The 18,296-nt window shown below is 41.4% G+C and overlaps 1 pseudogene; it reads left to right on the forward strand.

Moving 5' to 3' along the window:
• The first annotated feature begins 16,683 nt into the window (after window positions 1-16,683).
• LOC117718750 (developmental pluripotency-associated protein 5A pseudogene) lies at window positions 16,684-17,433 on the forward strand (annotated as a pseudogene).
• The last annotated feature ends 863 nt before the right edge of the window (window positions 17,434-18,296 follow it).

Genomic DNA, 18,296 nt, shown 5'->3' on the forward strand with positions numbered 1-18,296 from the left:
AAAACCAATGGGACATGCTTAGAAGACATACCTTCAGAGAAACACTCCTTCCCACCCAACTGTTGCTCACTTCAGCCAGGAACTTCCAGCTGTTCCGGAAGAGTAGAGCTGGAAGTGAGTGGGGATTGAGAGAGATGAGGATCTTACAATCTTTATTATAGTTGGAAAATATGCTTCTCCTATGACTCTAAAGGCCTGCACCATGGCAGAGCTGGATGATTGTTCTCACTGGAGATCCTCAATCATCTGCTGTCCTGTGGTGGGCATGGCCTCCTCACTATGGGATTGGGGAGGTGCAGTATGAGGCATAGCATTGAGTGTATATGTTGGGAGGGGCAGGTGTTTGAGGGCAGGAAATCCAGAAGGCAACTCAGACAATGGCTTTTTCCGCTGGCATGGGTCCAGGCTGCTGGATCCCGTCTGACCCCATAGCACCTGATTGGCTTTGGTTAGCATTCTGCTTACTGATCACTAGGGGGAGAGAGGCCCATTTCCAGGTAATTTAATTCAGCCTGGAATCCTCTTGCCATGGCTCCCTATATGGTATGGTGGTGCTATTTGATCTTATGGTAAACATGATTTTATTTATGTTTAGTCTGTCATGTTCTGTTCCTTAAACTGTTCTCTTGTATTCTAGAATAGTTTTGGTACATGCTCCTCCCCACCTCCCTCTAGTATTAGGACAATAACATGTGACTCTTGATACAGGAGGTGACAATATGATTAGATCAAAGAGCAGAGATCTTGGAATATTGGAATATGTTTCTAGAAGAGTGCGCTGAGCATAATCCTGCACTTGGGAGGATCGGATCCTGAGTTTCTGTATACAGTGAAACATCACCTTAACAGATGGGAGGGATGGCCATTGTTACCAGGGCTTTAAATTGGAAAATTGACATGGAGGTCCCACCTCTTCCCTTCCTCCTGCAGTCTGATTAGACAGCTACTTTTCAGCTCATCCTGTGGATAGAGGACTCAGTGTTGTCTCACTAACATGCCCAATTTACTGTTCGCCTTGCTCCTGTAATTCCAGGGTATGCAACTCACAGCCATCTCTATTGCCCAGGCTATTGAGATCCTGCACAAGTGTTTTTAGCTCATCTTAACAGTCAGAAGTCCTCTTCTTCTCAAGTATTGCCCTTGTAGTCTGGACTGCACAGTCTAGAACTTAATTATCCAGGGTATTTATAGAGTTCCTGTGAAATTTAGAAACTGAATGAATCTGAATGTACATATAATCAAAGCAACTATAAATACTTTATAAAAATTATAGACTTCTTTAAAAAATTTTATTTTTATGTGTAGGTGTTTTGCCTACATGTGTTTATGTGCAGCACATATACACACCTGGTATCAAGGCCAGGAAAGGGCACTGGATCCCCTGGAATAGAAGTTACAGGTGGTTATGACTGTGAGCTACTATGTGGGTGTTGGGAACAAACATGGGTCTTCTGGGAGGGCAGCAAGTGCTTTTAACCAGAGACATTGGCACTGATCTGCCTTCACTCTCAATGAGCTGACTTGTTTGTTTTTTGAGACAGGGTGTATGTACCCCTGGTTGTCCTGGAACTCACCACGATCTGCTTACCTCTGGAGTGCTGGTATTAAAGGTATTCAACATCATGTCCTGCCATAGAATTTTTAAAATTTTATGTGTATGAGTACAGTGTAGCTGACTTCAGACAGAAGAGGGCATTAGATCCCATTACCAATGGTTGTGAGCTACCATGTGGTTGCTGGGAATTGAACTCAGGACCTCTGAAAGAGCAGTCAGTGCTCTTAACTGCTGAGCCATCTCTCCAGCCAAAACATAAGAGTTTTAATGTTGACTTTTTTGGTAGTTGTTAATGTGTTTTTATTTTGCACATAATATATGTTATATTAGAAAAAATACTTGAGTTTGAATGCTGACTCTATCATTTAATAAATAGGCCACAGCTTGGTATGGTACTTTTTTTTTTTCTTGGTCCATTGATACTGAGAGAGAGTATTCTTGAATACACCAGTAACTAGGATAGATTATACATTCCTTGAAAGTAAGACTCATGTCTGAAACTTATTTTGCCTCAGACTATTGCATTAACTGCCCCTCCCATGAAAAGATTGGAGCATACTAAAACAGCTGGAAGAAATGACGGGTAAAATTGACATTCCCCTTGACATTGAATAAGAAAAACATTAATCATTCTGAATAAATTTTTTTTCCTTGAGGTTGAAGATTTCTCAGGGTGGTAACAGGTAACTTGTCATTCTGGAATCTCTCTGAACTCTGTCCTCAGCACTTAACATGGGGTAGGCTGCTTCTTCTTTTTCTTCTTCCTCCTCTTCTTTTTATTTTTATTTTATGTACATTAGTATTTTGTGTTGGATCATCTGGAGCTGGAGTTACAGGCTTCTGTGAGCTGCTTGCTATGTGGGTGCTGGGAACTTGGGTCCTCTGGAAGAGCAGTGCTCTTAACCACCAAGTTGTCTTTCCAGAACCTCCTCTTTTTTGGAGACAGGGTTTTCTTGTCTGTCCTGGAATTTTCTATGTAGACCAGGATGGCCTTGAATTCACAGAGATCTACCTGTCTTCGCCTCCTGAGTGCTGGAACTAAAGGCGTGTACCACCACCACCACCACCTGACTACCTGTATGCTACTTTTAAACAATCAAAATATCTTGGCACTGAAGGCTGTGAGACAGCTAAGCAGGTAAAGGCCTGCAGGTTGCCAAGCCTGATAGCCTTAGTTCAAACCTTAGGAACCACATAATGGAAAGAGAGAACTGATTCTTACAAGTTGTCACCTGACTTCCTCATGTCCACCATGGCATGTGTGTACCCAATGCACAAATATGGAGGAAAAAAAAGACACTGGCTTTTGCTGGGGAACTCACAAACTGCCACCCCTCCCCCACCAAATAAAAAAAATATACAGGCATTTTCAGATTGTCAGGTGAGGTAATACTGTAAGGCCCCCACGAATGGAGGACCTCACCCAAGCCTCGGAAATTTGAGGCCACCCATTAACTGTAAGACACCGAACTTGATGTAATCAGCAAGAGGCATATTTTAATCAGTATACTGAGGTCAAGACCCATGACCCACGCAGGGGCAGTGGGGTCTGACCCCAAGGCTTTGGAGACAGAGAGAATTTAAAGCCCCAAACCACAACTCTGGGGGGAAACCACAACCCAGGGGGAGTAAAGGAGGGCTATTGGAGCGCACCTGTGGAAAGTCCCAGCCCATTATTTAGTTTGTGACAGGGTACAAGGAACAGGCTATTCTCTAAGAGTCTATATGTCAGCCAAGTTCCTGGTAGCCAGGCTGCACAGGCATGCTAACTTGAACTCCCAGCTCTAACCCTATTCAATCTGTCTTATGGTCAGTTTTTAGTTCCCGGTACCCATAGCGCTTGGTCACGATGTCCTGAACTCCCAGCTCTGAACTCTTTTCTTATTTATTTTGTCTTGTGGATAGCTAGTTTCCTAGGACCCAGAGCGCAGAACAAGCTGATCTGCACTCTTGATTCCATCTGTGGAAGGTTTAAAAAATTTTAACTCTTTCAATACCTCACTGCTAACCTAGAATCTGTGGACAGCCCAGAGTCTGTGCTTAGGAAAGTTTTCCAAAAGTCTCTATGGTTGGTATCCACAGTTTAGAAGTTTCAGATCTCCTGGAACTGGAGTTAGAAATGGCTGTGAGCTAGCATGTGGGGGATTGTCTAGTTTACGGAGTGTTGGGGATCGAACCCAAGGCTTTATGTATGCTAAGCAAAAGCTCTACCAATTAAGCTCTTCCCTAACCCAGCCCAACAGGGCATCATTTCTAAGAAAGGGAAGGAAGAGAAAGAAGGTATGGGTGTGTTAGGACAAACACACTGCAAAACATCAGAAGTACTCTGCTTACAGGCTGCAGTCTCAGGCCACTTAGATTTGAATGCCACCTGCTGGACATCAAGGAGCTCCACAGCCATGTCTCATCAGATTTTTTTTTTTTTTAAAGATTTAAAAATTTTATCTTTTGTGTGTTTCATTTGCATGTTATATGTGTGTACCACATGCGTGCTTGGTGCCCTTAAAAGTCAGAATAGGGCATCAGATCCCTGGAACTGGAGTTACAGGTGGTTGTGAACCACCATATAGGTGGTGGGACTCAAATTCAAATTCTCTGGAAGAGCAACCAGAGCCATCTCTTCAGCCCAGAACTTCACCTTTGTTACAGGGTTGAATTCTTCCTTTTAGAATCTGTTAAGTTTTTTCTCTTGTGAGCTGACTATCTTTTCTGGGATACTTCTCATATTTTTCCCCTCACAGGCTGCCCTTTTCCAATCAAAACATTTTTTTCCCCCTCCTGAGGCTGGATAAAGAGTTTCACAGTTCCTTGATTCAGGGTCCCCAGGGTGACTGGAGTCAACTTTGGGAAAATACAGAACACTCTTCTCTCTCTCTCTCTCTCTCTCTCTCTCTCTCTCTCTCTCTCTCTCTCTCTCTCTCTCTCTGTGTGTGTGTGTGTGTTCTTTACAAAGTAAGCAAGACATTTCAGAGGCACTGGCTATGAAGCCTAATTCAATTTAATTTGGATGTTATTAGGAAGTAGCATCAGATACAGGGGTTGCATGCTCAGTCCCAAGCCTGTCCCCTGCCTTCAGATGCCAGCTGCATTCCTTTGGCTGTTTTTTGACCAACTACCTATAAAGTGAGGTTCCTATAATCCTCATTTCTGGGTTAATGTGCTTGAGTGGCTCCCCGAATTCTGGGAAACACACTTACTAGTTTGTCATAAAGAATATTAAAGAATATAGACAGACATGCAGGAGAGTGAAGCATAGTTTGAAGGGATACCAAGTTTCCATGCCCCTGGTGTTATATACTGTTCTCCAGGTCTGTTATCTTCCAAAAATCTGATCAGCTACTACCCAAGCTCTCCAAGCCCCATCCTGTGGGATCTTATGAGGACTTAAATGTGTTTCCAACTCTAACAAGACCAGGTGAGGACACCCATCAAGACCTGTCTGCTTTTCCAGTCTTCTTGACCTCTATACAACATTCCTCATTCCAGGTATGGGCAGACCTTTCTGGAATGAAGTAAAGGGAAGGTCAGAGAATTTCTTCATGGCTAGCTCCAGGACAGAAAGGCAGGGAAAGATCACAGTTCCTGCAACCTGCTTTGGGGAAAATTTCTAATTTTTATAGCCTTCCCTGGGTGGGTTGGGGGAAGCTATGAGCCAGGAACTCCAAATAAAATCCAAAAAAGTATTTATCATACAATTACACCCTCCTACTGCTAACAGGAAGTAGCTGGGTAGATGACACAGGCTCCTTGGGTAGGAAGAAGGTATTGCCTTCACTTGGTTCTCTGTCTCATCTACCTGATTAAAATATAGGGAACTGGGGGTGTTATCTACTGTTCACAGTCCTTGTTCATTTAGCAGAGATAACACCACTAAAGTCTATTAACTCATTTAGTGCACTGGAAACTGGACTGTCCATGAAACTCCTGGGCTGCATCTTCAGAAGGGAAAGTCATTTGTGAGTTGTGAGTTCTGAAATAAATCCTTTATTGGTGAAATAGGGATGACACTATTATGCACCTTCAAAATTGGTCAGGTTGTATAAAACGAATCCATATTGTTCACAGGGCTGAGAATACAGTTGACATCAGATGTAGAAATCTCTCCATCCCCAGCTGACTCTTCAATCTAGCTGGGTTAAAAGGCAGTCCTTTCTTATTTTCTGGATGTCTTTGATTTAATATATGTCCTTCAAGTATCTTTCAAATTTTTGCTTTAAAAAGAATCAAGGAGGATTTAAGACAATGTTGTGGCAAATCTCATGCTGTATGTCATGTCATTTCTGTAATATCTTTAGTTTACCCAGAACTTTTTTAAATAAAAAAAATTTAAAAGTGCATGTGTGTATGTGACTGCAGGTGACCATAGAGACCAGAGGTGCTGGAGTTGCAGATGTTGTGAGCTACCTGATATGGGTGCTAGGAATTGAACTAGGATCCTCAGGAAGGCAAGTATATGCTCTTTTTTTTTTTTAAATTAACTTTTTATTCTTTGTGAATTTCACATCATGCACTCCAACTACACTATCTCCCCGTCCTTTCAGATCTACCCTATACCCTTGCAACCTCCCCACTCTCCAAAAAAAATCTGAATGTGGAAGCTGTATTAAGTCACAGTGTCCTACAGTATATACCCTTTTGTACACACATTTAAAAAAATATTTATTTTATGTATATGAGCACTCTATCTAGATGTACATTTGCATATCATAAGAGGGCATTAGATCACATTACAGATATATGGTTATGAGCCACCATGTGATTGCTGGGAACTGAACTGGAGACCCCTGGAAAAGCAGTCTGAGCTCTTAACCACTGAGGCATCTCTCCAGCCCCTTGTAAACACATCTTTACTTCAAATAAATGTTCATTGCAAGAGTATTGGTTTGGTTCGAGGCCTTTGGCTTCTGCTACACCACCAATACTAGATCCTCGCAGGGATTCTTCTTGGATATCTTGTGTTATTGGGATCTGTAGGACCAGCTCCTTACATGTTCCAGCAGTTCATTAGATAGGGTAGATGTTGAGGTAGGTCAACTCAAAAGCCCTGGATCTGGGCCTGGGTGGTAGCTGGGCTGGTCAGCTCACTGGCTTTCTTGCACTCACACCACCTCGGTGAGCTCTCCAGTACTGTCCTGGTTAGCTAGCTCACCCAATGATGCAGTAGGCAAGGGGTAGGACCAGCTCTTCTGCCCTCTGGGCCGGCTCTACTGTGCTGCCCAGGTGAGCTGCAGGGCCTGCTCGCCTGCTCTCCTGACTGCTATAGCCAGTGAGGGTTGGGTCAGCTCTCCCTCTGGAGATCAGTTCTCCCATCTGCAGCAGGAGGCCAAGTGGCGGGGGTGTGTGTGTGGGGGGGGGGGTGTAGGGGAGAGCATCTCTCCCATGCCCACAACACCTTGAGGCAGGTAGTACATGTTCTTAACCATTGAGGTATCTTTCCAGCCAGAGAGCTTACTCTTAAGGACTTTTGTGCACTGTCCTACTTAAACCTTTAAAGGATCGGGGCTGGAGACATTGCTGAGTTGGTAGAGTACCTAGCATGCATGAAGTCATGGGTTCAATTCCTACCACCACATAAAACCAGGTACAGTGGCTTATTCCTGTAATGTCAGCACTATGGAGGTAGAGGCAGGGAGACTAGGAATTCACGGTTTTTAGGCAGCTGAATTCGAGGCTGGGCCTGTAATACCTCAAAAAACAAAACCACCAAACTCTTTAAAGGATCTGAGGATATAGTATTCAAATTCTATCTTTAATCACTACTACACTATACCTTTTACTTGTAATTAGTCTGTGGATTTTTCATAAAACTAAAAAACAAAGTGAGTTCAAGGCCAGCCTTATTAAATAGTAAGTTCCTGGACAGACAGTACTAAAAATTATGTGTAAGGGCATTTTGCCTGCACTTACATCTGTGCACCACTTTTTTTTTCTCCCTGAGACAGGGATTCTCTATGTAGTCCTGGCTGTCCTGGACCAGGCTGGCCTCAAATTCAAAGATCTGCTTACTCCTGCCTCCTGAGGGCTGGGATTGAAGATGTGTACCACCATGCCTGCCTGGGTACCACTTTTATGCCTGGTGCTCGAGGAGGCCAGAAGAGGGCGTTAGATCTGGAATTACAATCAGTAGCCACCTTGTGGGTGCCGGTAATCAAACCCAGGTTCTCCATCAGCCAATGGTCTTAACTGCTAAGCCCTCCTCTAGGTTCCTGTATCTTAACTTTAAAAGAGTGTTTGTTTTTAATTACTCATGTGTATAGGTTTGTGTTCAGGAGCTCTGGTGTTTGGGGATATCAGAAGTACAGAAACCCCTAAACTGGAGTTATAGGTGGGTACTGAACTCAGGTTTCCCAACTCTCCAGACTAATCTGTGGACTTTTAAAGGACTAAAGCTGCAATTATCTTCCTTGTGAACTTCTAAAAAGCCTTTTTTGTAGTGATTTTAGAAACTCTTTTGCCTATACCATGAGGTGTACTGTGAGAAATGGATTTTTGAATGTGGCCTCTACATATTCTGATTCAGGATCTGTATACAAGCCCAAGAATCTGCATTTTAAAATAAGCATCTACAGCAATGATGATGGAGGTGATAGATAGTTGGACTATGCTTTCAGAACACTGACGCCGACTATAAAAGGCCTGAGGGGAGGGCTGTAACTAAAACAGACCTTCATGTGCACATCTCAATTTAGCTCTTTGGAGCCACAGCTCTCACACAGGTTGGTGTTATCTTTCCCCTGAACTAAACCCTCTCAGTCATTTTCCTGTAGCAAGGGGAGGCAGCCCTAGGCTGTGCGATACATACTCAGGAGAGTATGTTATGTGTTATTTCCTAACCTGAAAACTTCTGTGCAAATGTTTGGCAGAAGGCAGTATGAACTGACGTACTAGCTCTGGTGATTTTGCATCAGAGATGACTTGTATGAAGCAGGGAGTAAGGGGAGAGATACCCAGTGACTATGCTCAACTGATGTCAAGCTTTGCAGCACAAAAAGCAAGCACTTTAGCAGGGGAGAAAAATGCCACACACAATTGCTGACACCAGAGTTTTCTGGTTATCTCTTATTTTGAGAGAAACAACAAAGATGCAGTCTTGGCAAACCAACCCTTGGCTACTATCCGGAAAGTTTGTGTGTGAATGGTTTATTGAAATGCAGTTTATTTCACAGAAGAGAATGAAGGGTAAGTCTTGACAGAAAAAACTAGGCCAAAAGCATCATAAGTGCATCAAATAGCCCAGAGGGCTACGGGCCCTAGCAGAGAGCAGCATCATTTCATCTCTGGCCTAGCTAACAGCCTAGATGATGCTTTCAGTGCACTTTATAACAGACTGGCTTTTCTGATGAGCCTCACTGCCCTTAGAAACTAGTGATGGTTCTTTGAAGAATCACCATCCCGAAACTCCAGGGAACAAATCAAGAGCTCCAAGTTGGAGTATCAGGGAACATGGAGGCTGCTCTGTGATTTAAAGTCTGATTCTGATTTGACATGTGAGAGGTTACTTCTGACTCTTCTTCCCTCATCTCATTTGATAGTCTCAGAGTGTAATTTAAGGATAGAAAAATTTTATACAGTAATCAAAACTCTAGAATATATAATTAACTTTTCATTTATTTTTTACTTTTATACAATCTGTTATAAATTATTTTTCCCAGGTAAAGAAAGCCACCAAAATTTTAGTGGTAAGCAAATCTTAGAAACATTTACTTCTGTTCTGAATCTTTATAAAAGAGGTAACTGAGGCACAGAAAGTCTGTTTGGCATTTCCAAGGTTCTGGGTTATTTTCTGACACAGGGTTCACTAGGTAGCTCTGGCTGTCCTGGAACTCACTATGTATACCAGGCTGACTAGATGCCTCCTGAGTACTGGCTAAAGGTGTGCACCATCACATCCCATGACAGGACTGTTCTTCAGTCTGTAGTACTTCTGTCACTGCTTGCATAGCCACCTTCCCTTTAATTCTAACTTCTCACCCAGTCCTTGAGCACTACAGCAGCATAATCTGTGTGATTTTCTGAGGAGAGAATATGCTAGCATTTGGTACTTATCCCTCTTGGCTTTGAGAGAGGGTAGGAGAAGGGAGAGATGAAAGGTCAGGGAGAAAAGAGAAGGGAGGGAATGTAAGGAGGTGGGAAACAGGATCAGTGGGAGATGAGAGGGAGACAAGCTTGCACTTATTTTTTAATTCTTAAAAAATTATTCTAGTCAGGTGGTGGTAGTGCATGCCTTTAATCTCAGCACTCAGGGGGCAGAGAATAGCCTGGTCTACAGAATAAATTCTAGGATAGCCAGGGCTATACAGAGAAACCCTGTCTCGAAAACCCAATATATATATATATATATATATTGGGTTTTATATATATATATAAATAAAAGGAAAAGAATTTATTTATTCTAAGTATATGGGTATTTTGCATGCATACATGCCTGTGGAAGTCAAGGGAGGGCACTGGATCTCCTGGGACTGGAATTACAGTCATGAGCTATCATATGGATGCTTGGAGATGAACCTAGGGCCTTTAGAAGAGCAATTATTGCTCTTAACTGCTGAGTCATTGATCCAGCCTATCTGGTTTCAATTTTCCTCCGTCCCTCCGTCCCTCCGTCCCTCCCTCTATCTATCTATCTATTTTTTTTTTTTAAGGTTTTTCGAGACAGGGTTTCTCTGTATAGCCCTGGCTGTCCTGGAACTCACTCTGTAGACAAGGCTGGACTCAAACTTAGAAATCTACCTGCCTCTGCCTCCCAAGTGCTGGGATTAAAGGGCTGTGCCACCACTGCCTGGCTCCTTCCTGTCTGTCTGTCTGTCTGTCTGTCTGTCTGTCGTCTGTCTGTCTATCCATCCATTCATCCATCTGAGACAGGCTATCCTAGATCTTGCTATGTAGACCAGGCTAGCCTCAAACTCAAGAGATCTACTTGGCTCTGCCTTTGGAGTGCTGTATTAAATTCATGCACTACCACATTTGATACCCTAGACTTGTATTTAATCTTAGAATAGAAAACACTGAAAACCTCATACATCTGAGAGTAAACCTGAGTGCTCAATACACTGAATACCAAGCTTCCTCTTACCCCTCATCAGATGACCAGTTCTCAGATGTCTGTATTAGTCAGTAACTCTAAAAACAAACAACAAACAAAAACAAACAAACAACCCCCCCCCCATCTCAAGAATACTGTGGGCTTTTAGCTATGTTGTCATTTCCTTAAGCTTAGTCAGAAACCACCAGAAGCTGCAGGCCCAATGGTGTCTTAGTCTGGTGGTGTCCTGAGAGTTATTCCTAAGAGGCCTACAGCTATTCAGATGATGTCATCATCAAATAGCCTTATGCTTAATATGTCAAGTATGTTTTCTGTTTTCTTCTAAACTCTGACTGATTCAGGCATTTAGAAGTGAATTCTAGGGGCTGTATGATGGCTCAGCAGTTAAGAGCACTGACTACTCTTCTAGAGGACCTGAGTTCAATTCTCAGCAACCACATGGTGGCTTATAACTATCTGTAATGGGATCTTATGCCACTCTTATGGTGTGTATGAAGACAGCTACAGCATACTCATATGCATAAAGAAATAAATCTTAAAAAAAACAAGTGAGTTCCATAAACTCAATGTTACTAAACAAAGTATGAGCCAGATGTGGTGGTATGGACCTCTAATCCCAGCAGCACTTGGGAAGCAGAGGCAGATGGAGCACTGTGAGTTCCAAGCCAGCCAAGAGCTACATTAAAAAAAAAAAAAAAAAAAAAAGAACAAATAAGAGTGTAAAAAATGAGGAGACAACTTTTGAGTTGGAATTTGAAGATATTATACCAGGCAGAAAGCATCAGGAACAGAAAACAAGACCTGTGGATGCTATGGCTATAATTTTTTATTATTTTATGTATATGAGTAATAATGTCTGTACACATGCCTGGCTCCCTAGGACATGGTTAGCTTCCATGTGGATGCTGGGAATCAAACTCAGGTCCTTTGTAACAATAAGTACTCTTAACCACTGAGTCAACTTCTCCAGATCCCAACAATATGCTCATTAAAGAGCACCTTAGGGACAGTGAGTTAGTCTATGACCAAGGTAGGACAACTGTAAAATGCAGTGGGGGTTAAGAGTACTGACTTTTGGAGCTGTAGACATGATTATAATTTTGTTTCTTTCATAGTAACCAAGCAACAACTCTCTCTCTCTCTCTCTCTCTCTCTCTCTCTCTCTCTCTCTCTCTCTCTCTTTTTTTTTTTTTTTGGTTTTTCGAGACAGGGTTTCTCTGTGTGTGTAGTCCTGGCTGTCCTGGAACTCACTCTGTAGACCAGGCTGGCCTCGAACTCAGAAATCCGCCTGCCTCTGCCTCCCAAATGCTGGGATCAAAGGCGTGCGCCACCACCGCCCAGCTCAAGCAACAACTCTCAATCATGTAAATTCTGTGACCCTCATTTTTCTTATTTACCAGTGGGAAATCTAAGAGTAGCCACCTCAGATTATGTGGAATAAAATGTGATGTTCTAAATCTACAAAATATGTAGAATTTTGTGCAATTTGCTACATACTAAATGCTCTAAAAGCCTTTTCTGGTGGGCAAAGTAAAAATGAAACAAAAAATTATTTTTTTCAAGACAGAGTTTCTCTGTGTAGGCTTGGCTGTCCTGGGACTTCCTCTGTAGAAGAGGCTGGCCTTGAACTCAAGAGATCTGCCTGCCTCTGCCTCCCAAGTGCCAGATTTAAAGTCATGTGCCACCACCACTGAACTGGAATTAAATTTTTTTCTTCTACCATATGGGTCCTAGAGATCTAACTCTGGTTACTTGCCTTTTTTTTTTTTTTTTTTAAAGATTCATGTTTATTATGTATATGAGTGCTTGCCTGCATGTATGTGTGTACACCATATACATACTTGGTGTTTGGCCTGAAGGAGGCATGGATGTGTTAGTTCACACTTAGAATTCACTCAGTATTCAGGCTAAGGCAGGAAGACTGCCCTTAAATTCCAAGACTACATAGTGAGACTATCTAAGACAAGACAAGACAAGACAAGACACACAAAAAAGGTTATAACAGTAACCAGACAAATCAGGAATGAGTCTGAGATTAGAAATCATGTCTCACTGGTGGTGTCAGGGAGATAGGGTATTTTCTATGCCAATCCTACCAGGAATAGATTAGAAGAGCCAGGGCTTCTCTTGACTTGGGGATTAGTGAAGCAGACAGTAGAAGTACAAGGAGGTCAAGGAAATTAAGGAGTAACTGATAATAGAATTCAGGCAAATTATGGAAATGAGCTCAAACATAAGCAGTTTGAGAGAGAAATTTTGTGCACACAGACAAAAATTAAGGAAGCTGGATGCAGTTAGCAACCAGAAACATGAAGTTCTGATCATAATTTACCATTAAGAAACTGTTATAGTCTTAGCAAAGATCAAATTTCAGGAGATTTTCACCTAGGTGATATTTGCCTGCAGCAAATATTTAATATTTAAAAAACACATCTGAAGTACTTAGTACATACCCATGAAACAATAAATACTGAAAAGGGCTGGGTACACAGTAGATTCAAGCTCTGGTCCTACAAAAACATCAAAACCCTAAGAAACTCCCCACTGGAATTTATCAAGTAGATAGTGATAATAACCATCTGTGTTTGTCTTAATCCTATCATGCTGGGTCCTTAGAGAGAACCACTATCCAGACCTGTTTATCATTCTCTTTGCTTTTAAAAGCATCATGTTTCACATTGCATACACTATTTCCATTAAAGTTACATACCAGCAATGTATATTTTTCAGAAGCTTTAAAAAGCTAAAGGAACTCTTGTCACAAAACTTCCCATCAATAAAAGGGCATCCCAATGGAACTTCTGGTCTCCATCAAGATTTTCCTTTTTTTTTTTTTTTTTTTTTTTTTTTTTTTTTTTGTTTGTTTGTTTGTTTTTTTCGAGACAGGGTTTCTCTGTGTAGACCTGGCTGTCCTGGAACTCACTCTGTAGACCAGGCTGGCCTTAAACTCAGAAATCAGCCTGCCTCTGCCTCCCGAGTGCTGGGATTAAAGGCGTGCGCCACCACCGCCCGGCTTTCCTTCATTTTCAATGTACATCTCTGTTATGAAGATCTGGAGAAAGGACTGTCTAAGAACAACCTCTAATCCAAGTCTGAGCAAACAGAACCACAACAGAGGAAGTATAAAAAGCATGCTTTAAGTGACTGTTTAGACACAGAGTCTCAGCTGGTGTGGTAGCAAATACCTTTAACCCTGGGAGTCGGGGTGAGGGCTATTGTGGGATGTTGGCAGAGATAGGCAGATCTCTGTGAGTTCCAGACTAGTCTGGTCTACGTTGCAAGTTCCCAGACAGCCAGAAATACTTACCATGTAGCCAAGAATGACCTTGAGCTTCTGACTCTCCTGCCAGCCCTGACAAATGTATCTCCTTACCAAAGACCACAATTTCAGGATGTTTTTACTTGTGCTAAAAAACACGAAAAACTGAGAGTAGAGAAGTGATTTTGGGCACCACCACGCCACGAGTCACTGACAACTGAAGCCAGGGTTGTAGTGTGTAATGAGCAAGCACTTTACTGAGCTACAGTCCTGGTCCTATTTTACTTTAAAAGGACTTACTACATAACAAGTTCCAGGACAGCCAGAGCTACAAATAAAGACCCCGTCTCTGCCCCTTCCTCCAAATTAAAAAATTTATTATCCCCTCCCAAATACTGAGACTGTGATGTGGACCACACCCAGCTTAAAATAGCCTTTAAATAAGGTAAACACAAACACAAATCTGTTGACCAATCTGTATTCTCTACGGTTGTGGCTGAGAGTGCTGTTCTTGCAATGTAAGAGTTGGAGCCTGCAGACCTGCCATATAAAGGAAAACATTGTGTTCATACACAGGCTCAACTGATCTCAGTATGGGCTGGGTGTGGTTATACATACCAGTAAGGGCAGGACTCCAGAAGCTAGATACAAAAGGTTCAAAAAAGTTACAGGCCAACTTGGGATATATAGAGATTTTTAGGCCAGTCTGGGGTATATACTAAGGTACAATTTAAAATCTGAACCAAAACAAATAGCATACAGGAGATGATGGCGGACATCTCCCACATCTGGGAGAGGTTGATGCAGAAGTTGGAGAATTTGACGCTTATATGGAAGGCCCCAACTAAAGAAACAAACAAACAAACAAAAAAAAAACCCAAGCCAGCCAACTAACCCTTCCCTCAGTAACTAGTAAGCAAAGAAATATATAAGCAGTACATGTCTGGGGGTGTACTCAGTGGTAGAATGCTTGCCTAGCATGCTCAAAGCCTGGGGTTTGATCCAGTATCCCTTATACAGTTAAGCATTGCCATATCACAATTTACCTTCTTAAGAATGGGAGAAGTAGCTGGACAGCAGTGGCACATGCCTTTAGTCCCAGCACTCAGGAGGCACAGGCAGGTGGATCTCTGATTTCAAAGCTGGCCTGGTCTAGAGCTGAGTTCCAGGACAGCCAGAGCTACACAGAGATACTCCATCTGAAAAAAAAAAAAAAACCCAACAAAACAACAAAACAATGCAATGGTAGAAGTAGCTGGTGACACACTTGAGAGGCAGAGGCATAGGCTGGAGGAAGATCACAAGTTCAAGGTCATCACTGAACCAGAGGCCAGCCTTAGACATATGAGACCTTGCCTCTAAAACAAAACACAAAATGTAAAATGATCTCCCTTCAGCTTCTGTCTCTGATGAAGAAGACAACTAAAGGATCTAATGCCAATGTAGTAGATACTGCAGCTTTTTATCTGCCTCTCCAGTGAGAAAATACTACTGTAGGGAATTATTTCATGTGAAATTTAAATATTTCCCCTCTTCAGCTCAGGTGCAGCTACCAGGAGAGCCGAGCATCACTTATTATCGATACTTGTTCATTCCTGGAGAGAAGATTTGCAAATCGAAATGGCACTTTTAGAACCCTTGAGAGAAAGTCAATCTTTGAAAGAAAAAAAAAAAAAAAAAAAAAAAAAAAAAAAAAAAAAAAAAAGCAAAGCAAATGTTCTGACTGAAGCAGAGCACAAAAACCCTGCATAAAATCAAAGTGCAAAACCCAGAGTCTAGCTCTTTAGGTAACTTTTATAAATGATTTTAAACAGCTATGACTTTAAAAAAACATTTTACTTAAAAAAGTTTTATGTGTATGGGTGTTTTGCCTGGATATTTGTCTGTGTACCATGTGTATTCAGTGTCTAAGGCAGGCAGAAGAGGGCCTCTAATCTCCTGAGACTGGACTTATGGGTAGCAATTGCCATGTAGGTGCTAGAACTTAAACCCAGGTCTCCTCTGTAAGAGTAGCTGGTGTTCTTAGCCTCCAAGCCATCTCTTTAGCCCCATTTTAATTTTAAATGATAATATTTGTTTTTAATGGAAAATGAGACAAATATTTAACTATTTATGTCCTTTCCATTCTTTATATTATCCTCTGACAAGGATATTCTGAGGCAACAAGGTCCCAGAGATATATACATGAGCACTAAAGGTAAGAGCCACTTCTTTAGGTTTTGGAACCTCCAAACATTTCCAGCAAACAAAACCAGATGTATGAGTTCTAGGGCCAATAAATACTATAAGTAGTCTGTTAAAGCTTGTGAACCAGACAGGAAGGTAGTTTTAATTAGTAGTTTGCTAAAGAAAATACATCAGAAGCTACACCTGTAAAATCCCACCAACATGACTTTGAAAACATAAGCTGAACAAGGACGACATCAATGAATGCACAAAACTGTACAGGGATAAAGCCCAGGAGGCCTTGACCTTACATAAAGAGCTACAGCTAACTAAATAAAGCTGAGTAGGATAGGTGTCCTTCAGTGAAGAAGACGCACTAATTGCTTGTTTACTGCCAAACAATCAGGCATGAAAACATACATAAAAGTAACATTATAAAAGGACCCAACTCAACAGGTTACATATATACAAATTATATATATATGTACATATACACACAAACACACACACACACACACACACATATGTATATATATATATATATATATATATATATATATATATATATATATATATATAATAAGTGATGTAAAATGCCATAAATTTGAAGGAGAGTATATGAGGAGTATATGGGAGGGTTTGGAGGGAGAACAGAGAGGGGAGATATGTAATTAAAATACAATCTCAAGAATCTCGATCTGTGGGCCATCACGGTTAAGCCTGACCTAGTCTTCCCTGGAAACTGGTTCCTTGTCAGGAATTAAGATGGGAACCCTCGTGACCCGTAAGGATATCGCCCCATGGGTGAAAGTTGCTGAAGACCTAAGAGATCCAGAAGTATTACAAGCCCACATACTGGTGCTAAAATCTCTGTTTGGCCCACAGGGATCTTGGATGCCTCACATCAAGCAAGTGAGTCAGGCCATGTTTGAGCTGAAGATTCTGAAAATTTCTGAACTTACCGACGTCTTAATTTATGGCTCTTACAATCACCAGCTTCAGGCTAAATGGATGCTTCAGTCCATGGCTGAGAGGTACTGCCTACACCAGGAAAGAGGAATGCTCAAGCTGGAGGAAGCCATGAAGACCCTGGAACTAGGCCAGTGTTTGGAGTGAAGCCAGTTTCCAGTCATTGTGACTCCCACCTGGACACAGATTAATCTGTGGCCAGTGTTTGGTTCTGGCATGATTTTTAACTCTGCTACATCCTTTAAAGTCTAACAAGATATTCCTGGATCCTTGCTGTGCATTCTGATGTAAATGTCTCTTTTCCAAGATTATTATTTCTCAAACTAAATAATAAAATTTAAATTATTAAAAAAATCTTAAAAATAAACAAAAAGATAAAATGTAGACTATTGATACCCCAAACCCAAACAATAAACTTATTTTGTGAGCTATCTAAATTAACATATGTGAACATTCTTCTACATCAAGTGCTATGCACATTTCAGAAGGCCAAATGTTCTATGAATAAGTTCTAAGGAGGAAAGAGATGTTCCAAAACAGCAAACTCCAGGATTGCTGAGACAGCTCTTGCTGTTCTTGCATAAGACCTGAGTCCACTGGACCCCAGCACCCATACTGGGTGGCTTACAACCACCTGCAACTCCAGTTTCAGGGGGTCCAATGTAGTTTTCTGGTCTCCTTGGGTATCTGCACATATGTGCATATACATATAGATACATACAGGTCACTAAAAATCTAAACAAAAAAATAAAAAAAATTTCCTTTTTATTTGAGATAGGATCAAATATTATGTGATACATATACTGAGTATTGAGATACTATATCAAAAAACCAAACCAAACCTATATACAGGGGCTAATGGTGGTGTTTCTGCTGTAATCTTATATCTGGGAGGGTTGACACAGAAATGAAGTTTGAAGCTTATATAGCAAGGCCCCAATCAAAAAAAACAAAACACAAGTATACAGTGCTGGGGAACAAACTAGAGTTCAGGCATTGTTAAGCAAGCACTCTACCACAGAAGCCTTGTACCCATCCCACAAACTAGGATTTTTCATGAATGACAGTATCACTTTATTTTGAAAAATTATACAGAAAAATTAGTTTCTCCCTCTCTTTTCTTCCTTCCCTCATGTTTGTTTCAGAATTCACTATGTAGCCAAGGTTGTTCGAAAACATGAGGACAATCTTCTTGCCTCAGCCTGCCAAGGCTGGTTACACAAGCCACCATACCTGGAACTATTTTCTTTTGAATTCCTTTGCTCAATTCTGTTGCAATTAAACTTAAATCTGTTATTTTCCAA

Source organism: Arvicanthis niloticus, chromosome 13 (assembly GCF_011762505.2).
Source record: "Arvicanthis niloticus isolate mArvNil1 chromosome 13, mArvNil1.pat.X, whole genome shotgun sequence".
Taxonomy (NCBI): Eukaryota; Metazoa; Chordata; class Mammalia; order Rodentia; family Muridae; genus Arvicanthis; species Arvicanthis niloticus.